This window comes from Rhinichthys klamathensis, unplaced genomic scaffold, assembly GCF_029890125.1.
Source record: "Rhinichthys klamathensis goyatoka isolate OS25496 unplaced genomic scaffold, OSU_Roscu_1.1 h1tg000019l_1, whole genome shotgun sequence".
NCBI lineage: Eukaryota > Metazoa > Chordata > Actinopteri > Cypriniformes > Leuciscidae > Rhinichthys > Rhinichthys klamathensis.
This window is the reverse complement of record NW_026606570.1, coordinates 5,133,242-5,160,747: the sequence shown is the minus strand read 5'-3', so window position 1 is coordinate 5,160,747 and position 27,506 is coordinate 5,133,242. Positions and strand designations below refer to the sequence as shown.

Below are 27,506 nucleotides of genomic sequence, written 5' to 3'. Positions count from 1 at the left end.
ACCAGTCCTAATTGAAAGAGAACAAGTTAACAAAAAGATTGAATCCAAGATTGGGTGAAAATATGGTATTATGAGTGATTTATAAGCTATTTTTTATAGGCCGGTCATTTTTGACCGGGAACACCACAAGTGTGACTATGTGCCATATTTTTTACAAAACAAAAGTTTTAAAACAAAATTCCTGGTGAAACATTAGAGTAGACTAGTGTGATTAACAGTAGCTATTTTTTTCATATTTTTTTTTCATATTTCCAAATTTACTCATAAATTATTTGTTTTTTACTCAAAAAATTAGATGCCCACTCTCAGATAAATGAGGCCCACGATTAATCAGATGCAAACAGAAATATAAAACCAGTCCTAATTGAAAGAGAACAAGTTGACAAAAAGATTGAATCCAAGATTGGGTGAAAATATGGTATAATTAATGATTTATAAGCTATTTTTTATAGGCCGGTCATTTTTGACCGGGAACACCACAAGTGTGACTATGTGCCATATTTTTTTACAAAACAAAAGTTTCAAAACAAAATTCCTGGTGAAACATTAGAGTAGACTAGTGTGATCAACCGTAGCCATTTTTTTCATATTTTTTTTTCATATTTCCAAATTTACTCATAAATTATTTGTTTTTTACTCAAAAAATGAGATGCCTACTCTCAGACAAATGAGGCCCACGATTAATCAGATTCAAACAGAAATATAAAACCAGTCCTAATTGAAAGAGAACAAGTTGACAAAAAGATTGAATCCAAGATTGGGTGAAAATATGGTATAATGAGTGACTTATAAGCTATTTTTTATAGGCCGGTCATTTTTGACCGGGAACACCACAAGTGTAACAAGGTAACAATACTCCCACAAAAAAATAAGAAAATTTTCAAAAAAACACTGAGATTTATACCGTTTGGGAACAAAGTCACTAAGTTTCAGTCCAAAGCGACAACATTAACTAGTATTTTCGGGAAAAAGAAAATCTTCTCCGGGTCAAATTGACCCGAACACCACATGAGGGTTAAGGTGGAGGTGAATGATTTTGACATTGCTAAATGTAAAGAACCAGAATAACAAGTTTTGGGAGCACATCAAAGACATAAGCTGCATCCAAATATGCATACTTCTATACTATGTACTTCTATACCGAGTAGTATGTCCGAATTCATGAAACATAGGCGAAAAGTACCCGGATGACCTATACTACTACCGGCGAGATTCTGAAGTGCGCAATCGATGGACACTTTACTATCCCATGAGGTCACGGTAGAGGATTTATGAATGGTAGTGAAGCAACGCAACTGACAAATTGCATTCATACTTCATGCATTCATTCTATACAGAACATAGTTTTTTAATGGTCGCAAAGTAAATTTCAGACCAAATGTGGTACCTACTATATGGAAGTAGACACTGAATCTTATTTATTTTGAGGGGACACTAGTGCCAGTTAGCTAAAACATGACCAAGGCATAAGATGTATGGAATCTTATTTTCGCCTCAGAGTAAAACAAAGTCACAAGTGGGAATTATAAAGTCAGAAATGTGAGATATAAAGTCATATTGCGAGGTATAACTTCACATCTTTTACTCTGGGTCTGAAACAGGCTTCCATAAAGATGTGGAATAGTTTAGTGAAACTAGTTTTTATTTCGAAGCCATGGGACCAATGTTCAAATCTTTAGCAAACCAACAATAATAATCTTTGATATTTTATTTCCACAGGAAAAACATCACTTTGGATTCAAGCAACATGAGGATGGGGTAGATGATGACAGCATTTTCAGTTTAACACTGATATTTAAATGTTTTTTTTTTTGTTTTTTTTATCAAAGCTCTGTAGTTTTTATTGTAAGGGGCGAAACAAAAATAATGCAATGCAATACAGTTGATAATCAATTTTGATCATGTTGATAATTTAGAAGCTTTTAGAAGAAATTTTCATATCAACTATGACGTAGGCTTTAAAGGGAATGCAAATTATCTGCAGAAGGTACGAATCGATAGCCTGGCTTCGCCCTCCTACGTACTTCCGCTCAATTTTTTTATTTCGGTAAATTTTTTACCAGTCCAATCAGCGAACAGAGGGAGTGGCTGAGAACGATGACGTTTATGTCGTGAGCTAGTTTGAGTGGTTTGAGTTGTCATACGTCACGACCAAACGTCAGCAATTGGTTATGGCAGATTCAGAGTGGCTCTGGGCAGATCCAATAGTTTTAAACTTCAACAGAGAACCCGCCTTCAAGGAAGTTTACGCTTGTCAATGGAGCGAGGCCAGACTCTACAAATTAAATGTACGAGAGTCTGGTGGGACCAGGCTAACGATTCGACTGGACTGAGAACATTTGTGAATCAGTGATTTAGTTTTCTCTAATCTGCTAAATGCAACTGCAAAAATGCAAGACATGGATATATTATGATCATTAACATCATGCTTTTCTGTAATGCTGCTTTGCAACTATGTTAAAAGCGATATACAAATAAAAGTAGCATACACTTTAAATTTCAGCATTTTTGACAAAATTCTAAATTCAGCATTTTTGACAAAATTCTAAATTCAGCATTTTTGACAAAATTCTAAATTCAGCATTTTTGACAAAATTCTAAATTCAGCATTTTTGACAAACACTTTCCCCCCACAATAATTGCGCAGTTTTATTGTCAAAGGTAGAACACTTTGGGAAGTTGCATTGAAAAAAGTTATCTATTAAACTCTTCCTTACTATTCACCCATTTGTGGAGTCTGCTTCAGATTTGATCATTTTTCAGGTGGTTGATAGATTGTGTTTAATCTCAGGTAATGACTCTACTTTCTTTTAGATTGACAGTACTGTATGGTGTGAACAAGCCTGTCAGTTGTTCATCTAAGAAACAGCTCACTGGAGCACAGTATGCCTTGAAGCTGTTAAACAGGCTAACCACAGCAGCCAGCCAGCACAAGTACAGACCCCCCATAATTTAACAAGAGTTTAAAGAAGAAACGCTGAGAGACATAAAAAGCAGACAGAGGAAAACAGCAATAATGTGTCAGCCTTTATGGACTCAAAAATGGATCGAAGAGGGGTTAAGGCAAACAAAGCACATTCATAAAATTACATTTAGCTTTGATTTGACAGCAGAGACTTTGCGTTGTAGCTACGACTGATAATAAAACACTCTGTAAGTGAGTACGACATGCCCCAGTAGTGCTGTTACTAAAAGCCTGGGAGCTATCAAGACTTTAAAAGAGGGAAATAAGAGTTTCAAGGAACAAGAGGTGCAACCAATGTTTTCTTTTTGTTTTTGCACAAACAAAATTAAACATCAGCAACAACCTAACCAAACCAGCCAATCGCATTGTTTTGAACAGTATATCATTTTTATACTGTGCATAGTCCGAGGTGCCTTGCGACGCAGCCAATTATCTTCTGTTTTTGAGGTTCTGAACAGAAAGGTCACTAGCAGAACTGAGTTGTGTGAATAGATTGGGAGGGATAAATGATGAGAAGCTTTCACTTACCATCCTCTCACAAGTCAAGTGTAAACAACACATAGTTCAATACTCCCATTTCTCCTGAATACTTCAATTCTCTTGCTGCTCGGTAAAAGCATTAAAAGCAGTAAAAATAGCCTTAGACAGGTTGTTTAGACCCAGGCGGCTGTCAGAGTGGTGTGGGTCAAACAGCCAGAGCTTTGGATTTAATTGGCAGAGCTTTCATGCCAAGCTAGATTCAGAGATACACTCTCTGGTTATAAGGTAGTTTGTGACGTCAGAAACATTCAAACCGCGATTTTGTTCACTGCAGTTTTAAGGAGAAAATACTCAGCAATGGTCCTGACTTATGCATTTGCACATGGTTTGTCTTAAAGCGTATGCACCATAGAGATAAAAAACATTAAAAGCTTGATTTTCACCACAATTAGACGTTAATGGTTTATGTGTAATTTTTTTTTTTTTTTGTGATTCTGGTGTTGATAAAATCTCTTTATCATTCATTCTGCGTCACACATTGTCTTTTGGATTATTACTACAGAGCTACCCATGACTCCACATACGAATTAGTGCCATATGAATATGTGCAAATGCCTATTTGATGTGTTATTATTGGTTATGAGACACACAACAACCCATTACGTTTGAATGAGATTTGAGAACGGTATGAAATAGTTTTATAATACACGCATGGAGCTTTTTGGGTCATTTTTGGAGTTTGACAGTTGGTCACCATTCACTCTCACTTTATGTGAAAAAAACCCAACAAAAATCATTCAAATTTGGAACGACATAAGGGTGAGTAAATGATGGCAATATTTTTCTTTTTGTGGGGTAAACCATTCCCTACAGTCAAAACCACAGCATTTCAGTAAGACAATGCATGTTGAGCATCTCCACAAACCTCCATTTTTTTTATTTTTGTCTGCATTGCATTCATCATTTTTCAACCAAGGAAATAGCACTACTAGCTCTGCTCTGCGAGACCTGGTAAGCTCCGAGTTAATGCCTGATCATTAATGTACATTTCTAGTTCAACACACACTCTATTATGGATTGAGCTGTCATTGTTCCTAGTGTTAATGTGTTCTGCTCATGTATAATGGAATACTCCCCAGTCTTGAGCCAGAACCAGCTGCCAGCTGCATTACATCAAAAGCAGATTGAAGTGGAGAGAGACTGCACCTCCGTGAATAAAATGCGGGTCACCAAGACGGCCAGGGCTAAATGCATCACTCGCAAATGTCCATCGGGCCTCCACAATCATGACTTCATAATACACTTTCATGGTAGGACACAATAGGGACTGATGAGCATAATGCAACAACTTGGATTTCGGGTTAGTGTTTTTTTCTGTCCTCTGATTTTCTGCGTTTAATTTTCTTAGCATAATTCCCATTAGCACAATTTAGATTATCTTGCAGTTGCCTGTTAAGTCAGAGTCCTTCAGCAAAACTTAATAAATCAGAGATTCAGTGTAAGTTGTCTAACCACTCTACCAAAGGTCTAATAATATGGCTTCAGGGAAGCTTTTACAAAAGAGCAGAACAGAATCTATTGAGGTTGTGATTTTTCTTCTCTCTGAAACCTTTGAGGCATATTCAATCACAGGTAAGAATAGGATTTGCCATGGCCATGATGTTTCCATATCTGTGCAAGAAAAGCGCTGTTACCTGGGCTATGTGTGCAACATTTAGTCCAATACTTCTCCACGCTAGCAGATGGTTCCTGTATGGGTGGTATTAGAGTGGGTGTACTTTCCTGTTCTCATATGATGAGCCTGCAGAATTGTTTGGCTTGCGTCTATATACACACAGGTAACACTTTAGAATAATGTTCCTTCATTAATGAATAACGACGTAGGAACAAATGAGTAACGCACTATTAACATTCTAGTAACTATTAACTAACAAGAAACTCTGATTAACGAATTAGTAAGTAATAGTGTTCAGACGAATGTGGTAGTTCACTATAGCAGACGGCAGTAACTTCTATTTTTCATACCTCACTGAAGACTATACTAAGAACTACTATACAGGTTCATAATTAATATTAATAATGCATGTATAATTTAAGGTAATGGTAACCCATTAGTAATGAATCAAGTGTTACTACATCCTTCTAAAGGAACTACTATTAATTTAGATCAGTTTTCAGTGAAAAGCTTGATAACTACCTAATATTGACTAAAGTCATTGTAAGCTTTTGAGGTTAATGTAAAGTTTTGGATAGTAATGGCTCAAGTGTTACTACATCTTTCTAAAGAAAATACTAATTATTTGGATCAGTATTCTAAAGTGAAGATCATGGGAACACACTAGTAATGACTAAAGTGTTACCAAATCCATCGGAAGGAATTACTATTCAAAATCTTACAAAAATCTCAAAAGCTTATCATGTTTTTCACTTTAGAATACTGATCCAAATAATTAGTAGTTCATTTAGAAAGATGTAGTAACACTTGAGTCATTACTAGTGGGTTACCGTTACCTTTTATTATAAATTGGAGACCCAGGTGTAGCCGATGAGCCGCAGAGCCCAAGCGTCACTGATGGTACTGGAGACCGAGGTGGAGCCGCGGCGACGAGCATCCGAGGTAGAGCCGGAAAACCAGGGGACAGAGGCTGAGCTGGTGGGACCGAGGACGGAGGCGGAGTCGGGGGGAAGGCGGAGCCAGACGGAGCCAAAGGTGGCAGAAGGTCGACAGCTGACCAAGGCAGAGCCGGCGGGACGAGGGAGCCTGGAGAAGCCGTATAGCTTATGGTTTCCAGTGGTGCCAGGGTGGAGCCGATTTCTTGACAGGCCGAGGTGGAGCGATGGACAAAGAGGCTGGAGGCGGAGACAGGGGATCTACTGTGCTGGATGGAGCTGGTGGCCTGAAGACACTGGCCAAGTCTACACATCATGTGGGAGATGCAGAGGGGCTGAAGGACAGCAGCGGAAGTGGGGCTGAGGAGCTGGCTGTATGAGGAGGTGGGAGAGGGAGGCTGGGTGGGCATTTAGGGAATACAGGGGGCACTGGAGAAACTTGGAACTCTGGAGATACAGGGGAACTAGGAATAATCTCTTCAAAAAAGTATATTAAGTCCTTCTCAAAAATGTCCTTCAATTCATCAAAATAACTTCCAGAGGCCAACTCATACTCACACTCAGCGGTGGGATAGTGGGCGGGGCTATCCTCCCACCTGTACTCCGCAAGCTCTCCCTCGGCGCTCCGCGTGTTGCTGGCTCGAGCAGACTCTGTAAGGTGCACAGGCCCCGGGGCAATGTCCTCTCCTCAGGTTCAGACTCGTGCATTGCGGCAGGCCGATCTCTCTTGTCTGCGGTGGGCTCTTGCAACATCTCCGTCGAGTGGCTCGCTGGTGGTGGTTGGCTGGTCTCTGGCGGTGCTGGAGCGGGGCTGGTGTAACGACTTCATCCTCCGCGGGGCTTAAATACCAAGGAGAACTAACGACATAATTGATAGAAATTTTGAAATCATAATTTTCTCAATTAAAATAGCATTTAATTTCAAATGCTACAAGGGAATATAGGCATCACAATTATAATGTACAGTATTAAAAATGGAAATTTTAATTTATTGAAAGGACCCTTTGAGATGTAACATTTCATTTCGAAGGGGGGTCCTAAAAAAACACTAATACAACATTTTCCAACACATACAAACAAAACTTTACAAAAAATACCCAAACCTGCTATTGCACAAAACATCATTGCAAAAACTCAAGAAAAAACGTTCTTAACATCAGCATGAAACCAACCAATAATAGAAAATCCTCGAGTTCAAAAAATAAATAAAAATTTTATTAAAAATAAACACACAAATTAAAAACAGAAACAGGCTATTTAAGATAAGAAAATAAAGATAACCTCAAAAAAAAAAGGGAGGGGGGATTATTCCAATCAGAAGGAGCTTTGTATTGAAATGACTTATGTTCAACTTTTATTTTAGGGACAAAGAAAAAGTAATATTGCATATGTCAAAGTAAATATGAAGATCTAAATGGGATTAAAAAAATGGTTTAAACAAAAAGGACAGGTAAACACATTTGGAAATAAATAATTCATTTTGAGATTTGATAAAAATTACATTTCATAGTGTTTAATAAATCATTATTGTTGGTCACACTTTATTTTAAAGTGTCCTAGTTAGAGTGTAATTTATTACACAAATACGTACTGAGTAATATTAACACGAAACATGTACTTATTATAGGTTAGGGTTAGGTTGCTTGGAATTAAACATGATTTACTATTATTACTATACTATACTATACTATACTATACTATACTATACTATACTATAATACATGTAATATGTGTTACAATTACACATAAATATAAAGTGTTACCTTATTCATTTTTAAATGTAGGGAGTGTTAGATAATGACAAAAGTAATTAAATATCCAATACACCCAATGTTGAAGATACTGCTAAATTTAAATATCTCTAATATCAACCGATAGCCAATATGGTCCAAATATAGTTTTAACATTCCATAGCACTTATTAGCAACTGATACCTCACAAACGTTTTTGCCCTCAAAAAACATTTGTTCTCAACACTAATCTGTTCTATAAACCTATAATCAATTCACCAATGGCCAATTTACAGCATGATAAAAAGAGCAGAAATTAATAGTAAATATGTCACATGTGTGTTTGCGTTTGCCCATGTCTCCCTGTGTATATTGAGAATCTCTAAATGTGGCCCTGCACATCTCCTTAATCACTCTCACACCTGACACTCCCCCCGTCGTCATAGCAACATGATCCAAGTGATCTTTCTGCATCCTCTTGAGCGTTGCTCCCTTTTCTCCGAGCCAAAGTGAGATCTAATCAACATTGTGTGTGAACAACTATTTATGCTGTTTGGCAAATCACCACAGGCATTGCATGAATGTTTTGTTTAAATTCTTAAAGAGAGGACTGAAGAAATAGAAAATATTTGAAAGTATCCTTCATTATCAAATATACTTCAGCCCAGCGTTTCTAAGAAAAGATATGCTATTTTTATGAACAGAAGAAATAAGCATTTCTTAGTATTTTTCTTTGTTTTGCATCAGCCCCTTCAAGCTGCCCTTGAGCACAAAATTGTAGCCAATAAAAATGCATATTCAAAAATGAGGATCGTTAATGGTAATTATTTGTTGAGCTCTCTCTTCCTTTCACACCGAACAGACTCGCTGGAGCCAACTGCAACAATTAGCGTTTGAAAATGCTCCACGGCCATGGCTGTTGACTGAGCATGCATAATGAATAGTGTTTGAAAGAAAAACATCTCAGAGAGCACAGCTGAGACATATCTAGCAGCCTGGCCTGATGATATGCACTGATTCTGCTGTACTACTTCACATTTGAATCACAGAATAACATTTCACTGCAAGCTATCAGCCCTGTTAGCCCAGTCCCATGAAAGTATATCACAGAGAGAAAAATAAACCAATATATTGTTGGTGCAGTCGGCCAATAAAGCTTTCATCTCTTCAGATTTATAGTTTCGTTTGGGTGGCACAGAAATCATAAACCATCTGATGTTTGGGATGAACTCAGGATCGACAGGATTTAGAGGCCGCTAATGGGACAACAGAGGCAGTAACTGTCACCTTCGCTGATCTAGGATCTATTAACGATGCGAGTCACTATATGTTTGCCTTGTGATTCAGTTTTGAAATGTAATTCGGATGCCGCTATTGTCACAGTGGTCTGGTTGGATACTGAAATGATCGGACATCTGTGTATATCCTTTAGGACAGCTCACACGATGATTGCATTATTTGACTCCAGTCTTGCAGCCAAGTGCATTATCAATAACAAGCTCACAAGACGGAAACTGGCCAAAAAAACTTAGATTTCTATTCAGTCGCTGCTCTCTGGGAATGATAAAATTCTCCTTTTCAAATGCCTTTGTGTTTCTAATGCTCTCATCCTCATTTTTTTTTCTTTTGCAGTTCAGAGGCTGTCTGACACAGTACTCAAAGACATTGATTGTATCTTTTCTTTTGTAGTCATTCAGGGTCATTTCCTAAATGGGGATTACAGCAGCAGTGTTTGAAGTCACGGGCAGTGAGCTCTCAGTCTTGCTCATTGAGCTTTTGAACTACTCAGAATTTCTAAAGGACCTGCAAAAAAAAAAAAAAAAAAAAAAAAAAAAATTCTGAACATGCTTAAAACAACATAAATGTATTTGACATGCAAAATACCTTAATAATAATATGAATAATTCAAGTATTTACTGAATAAAACATCAGAGCTTTGTTTTTAGAGAATTTATCTTGTTCGGGGTATTTTACCCCATGCATAAATGCATTGCAAATGATGTTTTCTTGTTTCATAACCATAAACCTGATAAAAATGAATGAGGTTTACGCATAAAACAATTTACCATTAAAGGACAACTCCGGCAAAAAATGAACCTTTGGTCTAATAACACATTGGTACCGAGTCAACCGTTCTCTGGGATTTGTTTTCATGATAATCGAATGTAAAGAGTTTTATTTCTAAAAACTGTTAAGCTTATAACGCTAGTATATAGGGCATAGAATAAGTAAAAAGAAATCGCTAGTTAATACCACTAACAAGCCTCAAAATAGCCCCACACTAACATGGTAGCATTATGAGGGTCCCTACATGCAAACTGAAGCATTAAGAGAACTTTGTAAGTGTACAGACCGTTTAATAAGAAGATACTTTATAAAGACAATACACTTCGCGTATACAGGCAGGAGCCATCTTGGAAAACATTCTCGACCAGTCAAACCACGAACGCCTTGCTAAGTGAGCTGAACTGTGACTTGGAATCTCATATGAAAGTATGGGACCCCTTTTTCCCTTGTAGTTAGTAACCCATATATCTTAATAAACAGATATAATTCATGCATTTCCATGTAATTAGATTTCACAAACGTAATTCCGATCGACCAGCTCACTTAGCACGGCGTTCGTGGTTTGACTGGTCGAGACTGTTTTCCAAGATGGCTCCTGCCTGTATATGCGAAGTGTTTATAAAGTATCTTCTTATTAAACCGTCTGTACACTTACAAAGTTGTCAATGCTTCGGTTTGCATGTAGGGACCCTCATTATGCTACCGTGTTAGTGTGGGGCTATTTTGAGGCTTGTTAGTGGTATTAACTAGCGATTTCTTTTTACTTATTCTATGCCCTATATACTAGCGTTATAAGCTAAACAGTTTTTAGAGATAAAACTCATTACATTCGATTATCATGAAAACACATCCCAGAGAACGGTTGACTCTGTACCAATGTATTAAACCAAAGGTTCATTTTGCGCCGGAGTTTGTCCTTTAATATGTTCTCTAAAAACAAGTCTTATTTATGCTTTAAATTTCTCGAGTTTAGTAAATTTATCTCGTTTCTATAAGCATGCATTTAATCAAATTGAATGAGTTTAGGGTTAAAACAAGGAAAGAACAAAAATGCCAATGTAAAAAAAAAAACTCAATTCAAGAAATGTGAAATTGTTCTCTGAAATCGTGTTTTATACTTTAACCTACTTGTTTCCAAGTAAATGGATCTTGTTGATGGATTCTACTGGAAAGCAAAACATTTTGCCTCTGTGGCCAATGCAGAAGAGAGCTGATAGTAATTTTTCGTAGCTTGTTTAGTTTATTAGATGAAGGTGACGGTGTAATTGAGCTAAATGTGAAAAGACCCAATAGGTAATTCATTTTCAGTCTTTTTTTGGATCTCATTCTCTTGCTCAACGCCTTCATCTCTCTATATCTCACACAAGCTGTGTTTTTCTCAGCCTCTCTCTCTCTCTGGTGACTGATATTGATTTTCAGTGTTGCTACAAGACCAGAACCGCCTGCAGCAATTAGCACTCTGAACTCCAAAGATACTTTAAATGTAATGTGAAAAAAAGAGCGACCGCTAAAATCTCATACCAACAACAAATCAAAATAAATTGGTAAAATGGTAAACATACAGTGCTCTTCACACAGATATCATTGTACTAAAAGTGAATATTAGAAAATGGCTTTTCATTAGTGCTAATATTAATAATCTAGACAATAATCTAATGGTCCATGACTGCTGAATGCGCAACAAACAAAAACAATTTTTATTTTAAATTCTTAGCTGTCATAATGTGATTGTAATTTGTGTTCTAATCTGTCAGAATGTAGTTTCTTCTGCTCTGAAATAGAACATATTGAACTTTAAGGCATCTTCTCACTCTACGCAGCAGTTATTTTAGTCCACCACAAGAGATCAGCTGCTTTTCTCTATGCTGGGCTTGTGCTTGCTATTGATTCCTTTAAATCAATACATGCCGCACAATCATAGTATTTGAGGCGCAGGGGTTGATAACTCATTTTCAGCCTTCATTTAAATGGCAGAAACCACTGACTGTCAGGTCTGAGATTTAGTCTGTATTAATTTCATTGCAGAGCATTAAAATTCACACAATTTAATAATAAAATAAACAAATACAAAACGAAAGTAAAAGACAGCAGCCCCTCACGGACGACTGCTGTCACATATAATAAAACAAACACAAGTCCAGGCCTGTCCTCTCTCGATCTCCACTGTCGTCGCTCCTGCTTTTATGCTTCCACTCCTCCGTGAGAGATACGAGACCGGTGAGTCGCGCAGGTGTCGCTCATCAGCAATCACGCCACCGTTCTCCCACGGCCCTCGGCCTCATCCTGCTCGCAACATACCCCCATCGCCCCTCGCAGGCTGGGGGGTACACCTGAGACCGTGCTCAACAGTGGAAGGGCTGGGTCTGCCTCCTCCGGGGGCAGTGCTTGCAAGTTCACCACCTGGTCCCTGACGGAAGGGGTGGGAAATTTGGGCATGTGTGAATTTCAGGCACATTTTGTTGACAGAAAATGCGTGTCAGTAAAGTCAGATCAAGTGTACCCAACTAAGCAAGCCAGAGGTGACAGTGGGAAAGGAAACCAAAACTCCATTAGTGACAGAATGGTGCCAGGTCCCTATAAAAACAGGTCCTTCCTCAGGAGAATCTGCCAGGCAGGGGCTGTCGTGAAGAGCATCAGTTCGACTAGAAAGACTCAGAGGGCAGGTGAAAGTTTGCATGGTATTTATTCCGTATAGTATTAAGAGATGGTAGTGAGCTGCAATGATTAATGTTTAGTTTTATAGAAAAGTTATTTTGCGTAGGCCCCATCCTTAGTCCGAATCCTTGGGGATGCAGATTCAGCTCTTCCTGCCTGAAGAAGAAGGTAGGGGCGGAGCCTACCCCCAATGCATGGACAGGGGCCAACCTGGTGCTGGTAGGGAGGATGGAGGGGAACGTCAGCATCATCACCGTCTCACCACATTGGTGGTGGTTGAGGATATTCCCCCTTCTATGTAAAGCACTTTGAGTGCCGAGAAAAGCACTATATAAATGTAATGCATTATTATTATCAACTGTGAACGTGGAACAGAGTTCAGTGCTTATATACTCCTGGTGTAAAGCAGTGATTTGCCAGACACATTAGTATGAATGAATGATGTGTCATTAGAGTCTTCCTGGTAGAACTTACACTAAAAGCTCTCATTTCTGAGAACCAAGTCATGGTGGGCCAGTAAGGCGCAACCATGAAGACCTCACTGGGTCCTCAGGCTCACTGGGGGAAAAACATACTGCGTAGGCCCCCCGGCCAGCTGTGTGCCAGCGCATCCATGCTGAGGGTCCCCTCGGTCAGGGAGTAAAATAACTGGCAGTGGGACGTGTTCGGAGAGGCAAACGGGTCTACCTGTGCGGCTCCGGGTCTACCTGTGCGGTGTCCCTGCATGATTGAACTCGCCTGGAATGTAAATGGCACAAAGCGACCTCAGATGCTTTTGACTCCAGAGGATGAGATGGCGGGCGAGTTGCGACATGCGACGGGAGCGTAGACCACCCTGATGGTTGATGTGTTCGATGTGTTGTCCGTCCGGCCCAGCACATGCTTGTTCTGCAGCAATGGTCTGAATCGGCGCAGGGCGGACAGTACTACTAGCAACTCGAGGCAATTGATGTCACTGCAGTCAAGGTCCTGTCCAGTAGCCCGAGGCTGCAAACGACACACCAGCCAGTTGGTGCCATGTTGACCGAGTCCAACTCCATACCAAGAAAAGTGATTCTCTGCACGGGGAAGAGTTTGCTCTTTTCCCAGTTAAATCCGAAGCCCCAGATGGCTGAGGTGCCTGAGCACCAGGTCATGACGAGAACATGAACCACCTACGAACGCCGTCTCAGCATGCTTATACCCATGGCATGTGAGACAGCCATTGTGGCCGTCAGATGAGGACAGGAGACGACTGCATCCAGACATGCAGAGAGACCTCTGTAAAAAGACCCTCGCTGTCTGCTTGCTCTTTTAGGGAAAAGGGTATTTTAAGTGCTGAAGTGCACAGGGTATAGTTCGCAGTGTGCAAACTATTTTAGAAAGGGTGCACATTGTGCACAATGCTCTTTAAGGAAGCTACACAGTGTGCAAAGCTCTCTCAGGTAGGAGACCACAGCTGATGTGCCGTTACACCAAAACTCTGTGTCAAACCTTTTCCTGGTTTTCTTGTACCAAACGAATGATGATTGCTGAGCAGAATCCGTTTAGAAACGCTCGGCTCTGAAGTGAAAGCTTAAATGAGTGAGTGCCGCACGCTTCCTTGTATACCCGTGTCACGGAAAGTGGTTCGCAATGCAAATCTCATTTGCCAATGTCCATTGGCTTGTTTTGTTACCACTCGTAGGTGGTTGGGCTCTCAGGCGAGATCCCCAATTCATTAGTTCAGTTCTGACGTAATGTTGTGATGTCAGTCTGTGTTCCCCTGTCTTTTCATGTTTAGCAGTTCCCTGTTATGTTTATTAGTCTCCCCAGGTGTTTCAGATTAGCCACACCCCCTTGTTATCTTGTTTAGCTTGTTTGCCCTTGTATTTAAACCCTTTGTTTTAGTTCAGTCCTTGTGAGTTCTTGTCGTTGTTACATTGATGTTGGTTGTGCTATTCCCGAGTCCTGTTTCCTAGTCTTTGTGTAGTTTTGAGTGTATTAAATAAAGCTTGGAACTCACCAAAATATGGATCCAGCAGCTGTAAGCAACCCGGTACTATGGAGGGTGCTTTCTTCCATGTTTTTAAGGATGGCCAGCCCATCGAGAGGTATGTGAGGGACTTTTTGGCCTGCTGTCATTTGGCTTCATTAGATGACACCCAGCTCATGGACCTTTTTTGGAACGGGCTGGATGAAGACATCACCCAAATGATGCCTGAGGACTATACCGGCTGGACCCTTGAAGGACCCTGCTTGAGCGGTTCGGCTTTTACTGTGGGCTGGGCTGATGAAAAAACCCGCAAGCTCACAGTACCCCCTGAGCCTGAGTCAGTTCACGTCTCGCTCGCCCAGCCTGAGAATCTTCACGTCACGCCAACCATCAAGCCAGTCACCGGATCGGTCTATGGCTGTCCAGGACTGGTTTCCAGCGTGGCCGATCTCCCGCGGATGTCAGCACGTGCTGCCAAGAGGGCCATCGTTCCAGGGTCTCGTCCCGCCAAGCCTTTGCTCCACGTCAGCCCCGCCGAGCCTGAGTTTCTTCACGTCACCCCTGCCGAGCCTGAGTTTCTTCACGTCACCCCTGCCGAGCCTGAGTTCCTCCACGTCAGCCCTGCCGAGCCTGCTTTTCACGTCAGTCCTGCCGAGCCTGCACTTCACGTCAGTCCTGCCGAGCCTGCACTTCACGTCAGTCCTGCCGAGCCAGAGACTGTTCACGTCACGTTCGGCGAGCCAGTGTCCCCGGATAAGATGGCCGCCGCCGAACCAGTATCTCCTGAGCCGGTGTCTGTTCCAGAGCCTGTCCCAGAGGCTTTTCCTCACTCTGTCACTCTCCCCAATAATTTTTTTTGGGGGGGGCATAGGTCCTCGCCGTGGCCGCCCGAAGGGTCATCTCCACCGTGGCTGCCCGAAGGGTCTTCACCGCTGTGGCCGCCTGAAGGGTCATCTCCGCCGGTCCTGTCCAGCCCACAGCCTACTCCGCCCTGGTCGCTGTACAGTATGTCACATGAAAAAGCCAACATGGTGGATGTACATCCAGATTTTATTCATATTACTCATTTATATAAAAAATACTTTTAAAGGGACAATGTGTACTTTTTTATGTATTTTATTATTTAAAATATATATTTTTATTCATAAATATGTCCTCAATGGTGTACAAATACCTCTGCCAATTATCTGACTTATCCTCGTAAACGAAGAATTTATTATCTTTATATACATGGGACGGGTAGGTCCACGGAGGCTTCCATGTAGTTCCGCCATCTTGAAAAACTATAATAGCAGAGAGGGACAAAAAGTGCTAGGCCAACGCGTTTCCACAATGCGTTTTCGTTCAGTGCCAGCGTGACGTAACTGAAAGCAGCAGAAACGGAGGAGCAAAGCAGTGAGAGGCGCTTGTCACTGCCCCGGCAAGTTTAAAAGGCTGCATTGCAAATCCTCGTCGCCAGAAAAGTCCAAAATAGATCGTAAAAGGAAACGTGACCGGAGATTACAAAAAACACGAGTTAATGTCGGGATAGCTTTTTCCAGGTGGATAGAGCTAATGCAGGAGAAAGATTTCAAAAGAGACGCTGAAGTTGCCTGCTTTCTTCTCGACAGGTAAGTCAATGTTACAGTCTTAATTACAAGCTTTTTTTCATTGTTTGGTTGTGATTTTTTTTATAGACAGATGAACATTTATAGTTAAAAGTTGATGATGATATCTAACAATGCACGTACTTCAGAAAATATAACGAATAAAGAAGGCATAACTACTTATTACAATTAGTTCATGTTTTTCACAGTCAGTAATTCATACTGTAACATTCGTTTTGTTCGTTGTGTCAAGTTGCTGTTTGTTTGAAATAACAAACCTGTTCACCCGAAGGAACAATCGACGAAGTGCTATTAGAAGACATCCTGTCATAGCTTTTTGGTACATAATGGCTGTAGATGCAACGCGCATTTGTAAAAGCGAGGCGCTGGAGAGCACAATTCGTTTGAATGCAAAATACATTTTCACCTCTAGATGGGAGAAATTCCTACACATTGTCCCTTTAACATACAGATATGAAATGTGTTATTTTAATAAAATGTACTAATGTGCATGTGAACAGCCTTCTGAAACCTAAAATGGCAAATGGGACACACTGCAGTTTTGTAGACTTTATGGACACTCTCACACAACGACTGCTGTAAGCTCACAGGACCAAGTTTGAAATTAACTGTGCCATTTGGGGCAGGACCTCAGACAGCACGCGATTTTGGACACACCTATGTTTTGATAGTGCTTGTCCTTATTTAACATTGGTTCTATCGGTTTTGGAATCATAACTACAATATATACAGAATGTTTCTGGAATATGTTTGGGGAATATGTTATGTTAGTAACTCAAAATGATCAAGAACAAAACTGAGGGTTTAGGAAATAGCCATAAGCTCTTGCACTTGAATAATTTAATATAATATCTTTATGGAGGACACTGTCCATCTGCTGGTCAACATAGTGAACTGCACCTGAGGACACCTGAGGACATTTTAGTCTATTGTCCAGACTAAAATGTGTCAAAAAAAATGATTTTTAAATTATTAATAAGGATACATTATTTATAAGGAGAGCTGGGGGAGAGAATGTTTTCTCTGTGACTGGCACCGTAAATTGTGCACTGTACATTTTGCAGTGGGCCCTAAATGTGACTTATTTTAAATATTTACTATATAACAAAATACCGCTGCTGGTAAGAGGCTTAATAAGACTTCAGACTGCTGTTATTAAATAAACAAAAGGACAGCAACATGTCAAAATTATAGCAAGGGCAGAATCAAAGAAGCTCAAGCACTGACAAGGAAAGACATTTGTTAAAGTCAAACCATTAGCCATGTTATTGAATTCAACATACAAACCATTGAGAAATAAGGTTTGTTTTACAACCTCTCCCACAATTCAAGTGTATTCTGTAATTGAGCTTGGGGTAGATGAGCAACCCACTCTGCTCTCTAGTGGAGATATAATGGCACAGCATTACACCATCAGTGGTTGATTTGACAGCATGCCTGTCTGTGCTTAGGATACCCTTTAGCTGCTTATTGGCACTTGCTCTAAGACTTGTTTGCACTTTAGGGATTACTGTAAGCTTTTGACTCTTCAAGAGCACCAATGAAATGCTTTCTCAAATCTGATTATACCGACACAGCCCCAACTCTTTTAGTTGGTTCATTTTCTGAAAGGTCATTATTATGTTTAAGAATTAGAAGCACCTGCTATGGTGGTATCACATCAGGCGTTTTTATTCTCTTAAAAGCATCACTAAACATAATGCTGCTGTCACCTGAATTGCCCTCAAAACATGCCATGCTTTAATAATGCTTAATACATTTTTGGTGAAATAACTAGCATGTGTAAACACAACGTTATTATTGTGGTTTACATCAATATTTTTTTAGACACTAATAATACAATTATAATTATTATTAACTTTCTAAGTGGAACACTGTGTCTTGGATGGATGCAATAGAGCCCTGCACGGGCCTCAAATCTAGGCCCTAGCCCGGCCCTGCCCCGAGACGCTCAGGCCCTAGCCCGGCCCGTGTCCGACAGCTCACCAGAATGATCAGCCCGAGTCCGACCCGAGCCCGTAAAAAAAAAAAAGATAAACAGCCTGACCTATGTTGCAGTCAGTAAACCAGATATATTTTGTTTTCAATGGCAAAGTATTTACCGGTAAGTTTATTTTCATTTCTTTATACAGTTAATTAAGAAAAAACAACAACAAAAATGTATGACGACCAAGCAGCCGACAGCGAGTTAAACATGTTTGATCCATTGATTGATTTATAGCCTCTCAAATCAACACTTTACTTGGCTACAATAAAATCCATAGATATAAAACAACTTAAGCATATCACACAGACAGTTAACGTTAGTTTAAACGTTTATTGTCATTTTTGAAAAGCTGAGGCAAACTGCTCTGCTGCTCAGTCGCAACAGCGCTCGCAAACTAAATGAATTTATAATATAGGCTACAATACAGAGAATGCAATCTAAACAAATCAAATAAATTACATTAAAAACAAACATGCAGGTTATCTTACCTCAAAAATCAATTCTTCACTACAGAACATGGCCATTTCCAATAGTTTCCAACAGACTCATGAAAATAAAGTCCAATCAAACAAAAAACAACCTCCTCCTAACATGGCTAAGAACAGTCTCAGAGCATCGTGAAGAAAAAGCACAGCATCCACAGTGGAAGGTTTTAATCCAGTCGTACTTTTTCCAGCTGCGCTGAAGTCACGCTCGCTACCATAGCGGGACACTAGAACGAGCCGGTCGCGCGAATCTCAGATCGCGCCGCCGGGAAACCTGTGTGTGTGTGCGTGAGCGTGAGCATGAGCAGACTGTCATGTGTCAGTCATATGTCAGTGTGATAGGCTATAAAACGTCTTTCTATGTTTGCTTTTCAATCGTCATCTTCTCATGTTTTATTTTAATTAATGTCTAAAATAGGCTATAAAAAAGATAAGCCTAAAACAGGCCCGAGGCCCGGCCCGCGTGTGAACTATGACGTGAAAATTGGCCCGAAGCCCGGCCCTAGGAGCTTAAATAAGTCGGGGCCGTCGGGCTCGGGCTGAAATGCAGGCCTCTAGGATGCAATAAAGAATGACATTAGCGTGACCAAGCAAGTATAAACACAATCTGATTTCATTGGCTGGTGACAGCAGTGATGTCATAAACGGAACACCAGGAAGTATAAGAGGGTGGCTGTAGTACCAAGGGGCTAATCCATCCGCCGGAAACTGAAGCCTCCCGGGGGCCGCCATTGTAGCTGACTATCACCTGCTGTTAGCATTCCATTGACTCCCATTCATTTTGGCATCACTTTGACAGTGAATAACTTTATATCTGAGGTGTCCGAAGACTCCATTTATCCATTATTTATTTCTAAAGAAACACGACAATGTATAAAAGGCTCAGTTACCTTGTATCTTACGTTATAGCCCCGTAGAAGCAGTTTTTGAAAAAATAGGCTAACGATTGCGTCATAACGAATCGATTCTCCGTCGCACTGTAGAGAAATTACCGTATAGACAGGAGGAGAAGCTTGCAGGCAATCGGGGGGATGTGGAGGCATAAAGTCTGATAAAGTCAAGGGAGAAGCCCATAGAGAGTCATAAAGTTGATCCTGCTGCTAGCTCATGGACAGCTAATACTCACTCTCTCCGTCTCTGTGAGATTCAGAAGGGAATTATTCAGATTTCACTCGGCACAGCTACTAGAAGACATACAGGTTGCTCACGTGACAGGCTCAGTTTGAGCCTGCGCAGTACGCCTGGCTATCAGCTTTTAACAGGCTTCAATTTTCTCCATTGAAATCAATGGGGTCGCTGTGTCCATCTTTTACTGTGTGTAGTACACGTAAGGGGTTGAACGACTTCAATTTTTTTAAAGTCGACATTTATGTCATGAAAGTCGAGTCGACGTCGACTTTTCACTGATGACGTCATTAATGAACAAATAAGCCTGAACCTCGAGCCGAGACTCAAACGTGGGTTGTCTTGAGCACAGCTATGGCATATAACACAGCGCTGCCCCCAAGGATATTGCCCCTACATAAAAGCTTATTTTTATCAGTTCTTTTGTCTTTCTGTATATTTCTAACAGATTTATGCTCATTGTAAATCAGATACAGATAAAGTAGCACAGTAAATATTACATTTATTTGAATGCATTAGTGATAGAGCGGTTGCGTGTGAATTAATTCTACCTGGCAGCGTCTCTCTGCTAATAGTGCAGCTGTGGGTTTTAGTTACTAAGAAATATATGCTGGAACTTTTCAGTTTCAAAGCTATTTTATAGATAAATCACAGAACAGTGTTGACAATACATTTCTGCGCTACTGAATGATTATGTGCGTGTGATGTGCGAGCCATGTGTGCGCGTTACAATGTAGCATGCATTAGTTTAGAACGCCGGTTAACTTACGTGTACAATAAAGAACTCTGTCTCGTCTTCTGTCCAAACATACTGTGCTATCTTTAAAGAATGATCATGTGACTTTTACGTACACCAGGTGACCTAAATGTCCATTGCATTTTTGTGAAATATTTATTTTTCGAATTGCCTGAAAAACCACCTCATGTTCGCATAACTTTTTTGTGATCTATTGGAGTTTTTGCAAAATTGACGTGTTTCCATTGGGCACATTTTCAATTCGCAATTTCAATTTGCGCAATTTGAAGGGTAATGGAAAGACATGTGAACCTTTCAAAACGTATTATGTTTATACAGCAGCAGCAAGACATTATGTGAGATACTGCTACTAAGCATAACAGACTTGAGAAAATGTTCAGTGAAATGGGCTTTGCATGTATATACACATTTAACCGGGGCACAACTTTATTTGCTCGAAACTTTTCTAATTTCTATTAGCCAGCCTTTATGTAATGTATTATGCAGCAGCAAGCAGTCTATTGTATGCAATTGCTGTGAGGACATGACGTCTACGAGGCTAAAGTGAAATAAGCATTTGCGCTTTCAACGGGTTCGCCATGTTTAGCTGTATAACTCAAACACGTTCATTTACAGTACAGTACTTACGTGTACTTACAGTGTACTTACCTAGAAAGTACTGGCTAATATAAGGTAAGTACATGGGTTAGGGGTAGGTTTAGGGGTAGGTTCAGGGTTAGTATCTAGTTATTACCCAGTAATTGTAATTACTATAATAAGTACATAGTACGTACATGGGTAACAGGACTGTAAAAGGAAGCGTTACCAATGTTTTCATTAGCTATGCTAAGTATGCGGCTGATTCAGCTGCATGCGGTGTCAGAATCACGCTCCTTTCATTCATCACATTGGCTTGTATGTCTATTTCTCGTGCCTCCTGCTTTGTTGGGGGGTTATTTAATGTATGTTATTTGTGCAGCAGCAGCATGTCTTACATGCTCACAGCAGCATGGCTGTAATGTATTGGTAGTAGTGAGTCTCTGTACTTGCTCTGCAGCAGCAGCAGTGTAGCAGATCTATTCCACCAAGACCAAATACATTAACAGTGCATTACCATGCCAATCTCTCCAAGATTTGTCATGACAGAAATGCGACTGGTGGGATGGGTCCGACTCCTCGAGGTAGCTTGATGCTCATTCAGCCTGGTCTCATTGTTAATACGTAGGTATTAACCCTTTGACGCGTACGATCACACCGGTGTGATCAGTCTTGGCTGGTCCCTGGAGCGTACGATCACACCGGTGTGATTAGAACGGTCAGTGCATCACGTGATCAACTGCTAAATTCAAACGTGCTTTCGCGCGTTGGCTGGCGCTGAGCCAGAGACAGACGCACTCGGTGCTGTCATATATCACAACTATTGAGTATTTTAAACCACATAATGTTTATTTTAGGTTTCAGACATTTAAATACACATAAGTACTAGCAAAACAGTGATTTTGAATTAGTAAAATAGACACTGATGTCTATGGAAACGGCAACAATAATCATTTCCATTATAATAAGACAAAACGTTTTATTCATATCAGATACACATTGTGTAAGTAGCTTTACATTTTACCCTATTCTTCTCCTAGTTCACCGGCCACTTACTTTCATGTATTTCGTGAGAAACAACAGATCCGATTCTCTGAACTGTGAAACAAACTAACATGGCGCCGCCCATCGTGCATACAGCTCAACTAATGCGATCGTTATAAATATGTTTAAACAACAAAACACATCCACTTGCACATATTTGACAATCGGAATATCAGTGTTTCATGCTGTAGCTAATACATTTGTGAATATTTTGAATAGAAAAGGAAAAAAGACATAAAAGCAGATCATCACTCATTCAGCTCTGTGTTGTGATTGCGCTGTGTCACGTGACAAGAAATGACGCGTCACCATGGAAACATTAAAGTGACAGGTTCTAAATAACGGTCGCCTTGAAAAACTCACGCTGGGGGGTCAGTTAGAATATTTTAAACTTACGTGTGAAAGGGTTAATACGTTATTTTCAAAGATAGAAAACTTACTTTTTTGTACGTTTGGATAGATGCTGAAACGTATAATGGACGTATCTGCAACATTTTAACGTAACATTATTACGATGTTACAGCTACAAAACGTTAACTACGTATATTCCATATCATAAAGATATCTGTATAATTTCCCTTTTACCATTTTATAAATAAATGTAAGATCCCTTAACCCTATTCCCAAACCTAAACATACCCATTTTATACAGAATATAAAAAGGATCAAACGTAATGGACAGAGATGTGTAGGGAAATGGCAGTTGTATTAACAATATAGCATTCAAATGTATTTTGAGCCACTAATCCTACTCATACCCCTAAACCATACCCATAACCATTCCTTAAAACTAAGTTACGTAGACTACAATTATGAAGAAAAACATAACAGACAAACAAGTATAATCACAATAATATTTTCATTGCGAAAATGTCAAAACCGGTACCAAAAGTCGTTCTTGACCGACTTCACAAAGTCTGGCGGGATATCCTATTCTCAAAAAGAATCTCTCCTTTTGAGATGATTATGTCAAGATACCCCCCCAATGGATTCTTACTCGATGAACAGACTGGAACAAGATCAGAGTCTAAGGGCAGTCCTCATTTTATTATTTCTTGCAGAGGCAAAAGTTAAATATACCACTCTATGCCAGCTATAATGGAATTTCTAACTCGAGAGCTCTAAAGGCCCCCTTTTTATAATCAGTATTGACACATATTAGGCCTATATCTATTTTTACGCACATGTTGCTTCTACCTGCGTTAATACATTCCCTGTTTACATCAATGGTCACATTACTTGTGTCAATAGCATTAGCAATACTCCATTTCTATCTTTCTGGAAATTTGATTCCTAACTCTTTTCATATTTGGCACCCAAGACCCGAGGACCAGGGATCCAACCCTGGAGCCGTACGGGTTAGGGTCCATATTTTAAATGGTCAGCCGGGTCTGTGTCGGGTCCCAATTTATTACTTCGGGTCCCGGGACTGTTTAACATTGTGTGTAATACCTGTCGATCGGACATGTGAGCCGGGAAATAAGGTAAAAAAACAAAACAAATTGCGTTAAAAAGCTCTTCAGGTTGCTCCAGGCAGCTAACACGAACGTGCAGCCTCAAGCGCGTCATGTTTCTAGAGACCGGGACTTCCCTTGCTATAAAGGCATTACAAGCTAGAAAATCTTCCATTCTTGTTGGAGACATTGGCATAGGGATGTTACCACTACAGCTTGTGTACGTCTCTTATGTGTGCTCCCTGGGTTGATGCTCTAACTCCGGCTAAGTAATCCATTGAGTCAAGGTATGCTATGCCTGCTATGTTTGTACATATTCTCACCTAGTGAGGCAGGCATCCCCGCAGGATGGCGGAGTGGGTATTTGTTACCCATTGCGTCGATCCAAGATGTGCCGGTCACGACTGTAACCATGGTATCCTGAAAAGGGGAACAAGACACTGTGTCTCTTTCTCATGCCATTGGGTCTGCATGCACATCTCCTTCAGAAAAAGAAGTTGATGACATGTACTACGGGCTCCCTCTTATACTTCCTGGCGCTCCGCTTATGACGTCATGGGCTGTCGCCAGCCAATGAAATTGGAGTGTGTTTACACGTGCTTCAGGCACCTGTCATGCTGATGATGTTCCCCATAGTGTCAATCCAAGATGCAGTGTCTCGTTCCCCTTCTCAAGGAACCATGGTTACAGTCGTAACCTGAGACATTTTTTAACATTGACTTTCATATTAATTTATTTATTTAATGAACATATCAACTGTCTATCAGACAAACTATAAATAATATTTGGCATATGTTAATTTATTGTAATGTAATGTGTGTCATGCCAGAAACAAAGAGGATGAGCTCCTCCAACTGAGTCCCATGTTATTTTTGTCCAGTATATTATTTATATACTATTATTCATATATATTTTCATTTTCAGTATTTTTGTTATGTGATTTTGTCATTTTTGTCATTTTTTAGTCTTTGTTTTCAAAAAATATTTCTATTTTTCTATTTTGCTTTAGTAATTGTAGTACTGTACTTCAACTAATTTCATTTAAGTTTTTTTTTAAGTTCAAGTTTTTCATCATTAATATTTATATTCTATTCCATTTAGCCTTTATTTAAATCACAGAACATGTTTTTTTTTGTTTTTACAATTTTAGTTTTATTTAACAATCACAACACTGGCTGAGATTGTGTAACGGTCTCATCCTGTTTTGGTTTAAATTTCATTATTTTCCGTTTTCCTGTTTGCCTGAGTTTTCATTCATTGTTTGTTGCCATGGTTTCTGATTTGAGTTATGCACCTGTTCCATGTTATGTTGATTAGTCCCTGTGTGTATTTAAGCCCATTGTTCACATTGCGGGGTTGTCTTTATTTACTGTCTGGAATATTTACTTTTATAATCTCCTGTGTTTTCCTAATCTTTTCTTTAATAAAGTGTGTTTTTTTGGACTCTCGTCATAGTGCATTTGCTTACCACTCAGCTTACATTTGCTTACCACTCCACTCAGTCTTCTTAAGGTTTTTCTCCCCTCTTCACTTAAAATCTTTTTTTTTTTCTTGCACGCTTTCGGCCTGCTCACTGCATGGGGACATTAAACTTGACTTGAATTGACATACTTATTAGACTTATATTTAATTATATAACTTTTATTGGGCCTTGGGAATCTGTGATAGCTGCTCCTGTGGATATAATATTTTACAAAGTACTCCAAATCCTTGTTGACACATCATAACATGTCAAAGTGAACTGCTGAACTCCTGCGTTGATGTTCAGAGTGAGTACTGTGAGTTGTCCAGTTTATTTTGATCCATATGAAAGTGAACAGGCAGGTCTGGACTGCAGGCTGAGTCATTAGAGTTCAGTCATAGACTCGTCCTGCGGCAGTCATTGTTTTAAGAGCCAGAATCTACTGTCTTAGGCTTCATCTTTGTGGCAGTAACCAGCTTTTTCCTGAGAAGTGTATAGTATCTTGTACAATGCGCTAATTAATCTTTAGGCTGAAACATAAAAAGTTTGATTAATGATTTTTTTTTAATTGAGTCCAGTTCTGAATTAGCAATGAAATGAAACCGTCATGTCAAAAGTGTTGCCTGATTTGAGAACAAATAATGAATAAGCTCAGTTGAATTCCTGCTACAGCCTAATGTGAGACCATCAAGCTTAAATGAAATTACAGTAATCGGATAGTCTTTGGAAATCATATATTCTTCTCATGCAGGCACATTTCTAAAGAGGATTACTGCTTAATGTCACTATGAGCCCATCACACACCTGATGAATAACTGCAAGTAGTAAACAGTGAATCTCTCCTCACCACCTGAAAGGTATAGCAGAAGGCTTGTCTTTCGGATCATCGGAGTGAGATGAAAATGTCATGCTTTTGTGTTCTCAGTATTTTCTAATATTGCTGGACTGATGCCTCAGCTGTCTTTGTGCCAGCACAGCATGAAGGATTCAGAATCCTGCATCGCATGCTTGTCACTCACTCTTTTGCAGTCCTAAATAACAACAGACTCATGCAGAGCTATTATGAGCAATTATGTGTACCCCAGAGCTAAGCCAGAAGCTACTGTTCCTCATCTGCAGAGTTAATCTCTGCACTTCTGGATCATGCCAAACAGAGTAGGAGTGAAGACTTAGACCTTTTCAGGCTCCACTTCTGCTTTCTTTCTGCTTCATCTTTGTGCTGCATGAAGGAAATAGTATGTTATTACAAAAGTGCCTCAATAAGATCTTACTAAAATTTTAGTTGTTGCTTTGAATTATGGTTTACTTTTGTTTTTAAATAATATAAGAATATAATTGAAAACTCTATAAAAGAACATTTCCATTCTATGTAACATTGAAAATGTGGGATTCAAAATCTATTGTAAACCTGGAATTTTTTTTTTTTTTTTTTTTTTTTAAAAACATGACAAAATAAATACATAATATTTACGACATTTCCTGGATCACTAATCAAATGATCAAATTTGTGACAATGATGGTAACTCATCCAACATGTTTGTGCTATGTACAGGAATGATAGATCAAATAGTACGGCTTGTTAAGTAGAGGTTTACTTTAACTTTTACAATTGAATTAACGGTTTTTGACTGGTGGTCACTAAAATTGGCCACAACAACAACAAAAAAGAAATTCACAAAAACCATCAAGAGCACTATTTGCATGGGCAAATAACTCTCTTTCTGTATGCTTCATCTTTGTGCTGCAGGCAGGAAAGCAATCCTGCTGATAACAGGCGGATGGTGCTAGCTTTTGATGCGACCAACCCGAGTTCGAATCTGCCATCTTCCAAAATTCTTCTCCCTTTTCCCATCGCATATCAGCTTTCAGAGGCATTATTATAATAAAATTTAAGAAAATAGTACCTGCCACTATTTGCACTAAGTATAAATAGCATCTATCACTATAAAAGACTATTTCCATTCTAAGCAACATATTTACAGCAGGATCCACTTGTCTGAGACCACAGTGAACATCTGAGATTCAAAATCTATCTTAAGCCTGGAAATTAAGACATCAAAAATGTTATGACCACTCAGAACACCCTAGCAACGACCTTGCAATGCCCTGGAAACCATTTAAGAAACTAGCAACCATACAACAACACCCTGGTAACCAGAACTGTGGCGGGGAATTTCGCACAGGCAAATAACACTCACGTTTTCTTTAGAACATGTAAAAATCTAGTTTTACTATGTGATTGTGGTTTGAAAAAAGAGTAAATATATCAAATGTGCATACATCTCCTTTAACAATATGTTAATTCATATGAATATTTATGTCATCCTTACCACTTCCCTAATTAGACCCGCTACACATCACACCCAGACACCTCTACTCTCTTGATCACGACAGCCAGTGTCATGAAGATAACCTCTATTAAGAGAATATAGTGGCAGAAGAAGAGAGAGAGAGAGAGAGAGAGAGAGAGAGAGAGAGAGAGAGAGAGACATCAAACGTTAATGTCTGTATACAGTATGAAAGTGTTCCAGGTAACCATCTAATCACT

The 27,506-nt window shown here is 39.6% G+C and overlaps 1 protein-coding gene across 1 annotated transcript in view; it reads right to left on the bottom strand.

Annotated features, from left to right (window-relative positions):
* ppil3 (peptidylprolyl isomerase (cyclophilin)-like 3) overlaps positions 1-27,506 on the bottom strand; it is a 242,276-nt gene that overhangs the window by 116,736 nt on the left and 98,034 nt on the right. The window lies entirely within an intron of this gene.